Genomic DNA, 1,489 nt, shown 5'->3' with positions numbered 1-1,489 from the left:
GGGGGGTTCTGAACGTTGGGGCGTGTTTTCCGTGGTCTCAGAAGAGCCAGGATGTCTCCTTCCGTCTGCAGCCCCTGGGCCATGGTTCTCAACCTTCTGGCCCTTTAAATACAGTTCCTCATGTTGTGACCCAACCATACAATTGTTTTCGTTGCTACTTCATCACTGTCATGTTGCTACTGTGATGAATCGTCATGTAAATATCTGAGATGCAGGACGGTCTGTGCGTGGTTTGCCCCCGTGATGTGGTGGCTGGTGGGTGGGGGCCGGCCCTGCCCTCGCTGGTGTCCGTGCTGTTCCCTGCCCCTCGGTCTCCGGCTGTGACTCAGCCAACGGGGGCATTTCTCGTGCGTCCTGGTCGTGGTCCCCACTGCAGCTCCGCTGAACTGGGGTGTCTTCCGTCACTCGGCTGTTTCCAGTAGTTGGTGTGAAACGGAGCTGCCTGGTGGCTTTTGTTGTTGTTAAAAGACGGCCTGTATTTTGTAAATTCCCTTCTGCATTATGTTCCCTTCGTGGGGTCGTCCCTTAGCTGGGTGCGTCCTGAGCGAACCGCCGTTTCTCCGGCCTGTCCCTGCGGGGGTGGGGGCGCCTGGCCCTCCTTCTCGCCAGCACGGACGCTCCCTGGCTCCTGCCCCCGGGGCCTCCTAGCTGTGCTGCCTCCCTCCCCTGTAGTCTGAGCGTCCCTCCTGCCTGGACAGCCTCTTCCGCACCCCGTCCTGCTCCACGGAAACCTCTCTCGGAGGCTCGGGTCTCGGGCAGTGAATGGCGCTGCCCAGGCTCTGGCCTCGGGCCAGGTTCAGTCCCGCCTTCTGGCTCCTCGCAGGGTCCCGTTCGCAGGAAGAGCCTGAGGCCCGGTCAGGGCTGGTCTGGCTCCTGAGGGGCCCCTCACCCTCCTGTCCCTGTCTCCCCACAAGTCTCAGGCCAAGCTCCCCGGGCCTGTGGGGTGGGGCCTGGTGACCAGGCCGGTTCCGTGCCCACCTCCCTGGACACAGCGGCTGTCGGGCCACCGCGCCCTCCCCTCCCAGGTCAGCGCCTTCCCCTCCCCTGGGGCCGAGAGGCCTCCGCGCCTCCAGTGCCGCCCCCACTCCAGGCCGTGCCAGGGCGGCTGGGGCCCTGCCCGCAGGTGGGTGGCTGGTGGGGAGGCAGCCGGCTGCGCTGTCCCGATCGCACCTGTGTACTGTGCTCGCTCCTGCCTCCCTGCCTCCTCCAGGCCCTGAGCCCAGCGCCTCCCGGGCCTGCACTGGCTCAGCCCTGCTGTGCACTGTGTCCCACCACGGCCACGGGCCTCATCCCCTCACTGGCTGGGATGCTTCTTTCACTTTTTTAAAAACACAAAACCTTTTGTAAATCTTTCAACGCATGGGGAGCTGAAGCGAGTGTTGGTCTCCTGTGCCCACTGTACGTTCCCTCAGGTGGCAGCTCAGAGCCGCCCCCAACTTGCTCTCCTGCTGGGAGCCCAGCCGTCTTGGGGACCAGCCCTCCCGGGGCC

At 64.3% G+C, this 1,489-nt stretch overlaps 1 protein-coding gene across 1 annotated transcript in view; it reads left to right on the top strand.

Moving 5' to 3' along the window:
- The window catches only part of ZNF606 (zinc finger protein 606), a 16,441-nt gene that overhangs the window by 7,071 nt on the left and 7,881 nt on the right, over positions 1-1,489 (top strand). The window lies entirely within an intron of this gene.

The sequence above is a fragment of the Myotis davidii genome, unplaced genomic scaffold, assembly GCF_000327345.1.
Source record: "Myotis davidii unplaced genomic scaffold, ASM32734v1 scaffold936, whole genome shotgun sequence".
NCBI classification, from domain to species: Eukaryota; Metazoa; Chordata; class Mammalia; order Chiroptera; family Vespertilionidae; genus Myotis; species Myotis davidii.
Note: the sequence above shows the minus strand (reverse complement) of the source record. Positions and strands in the feature narration are given on the sequence as shown.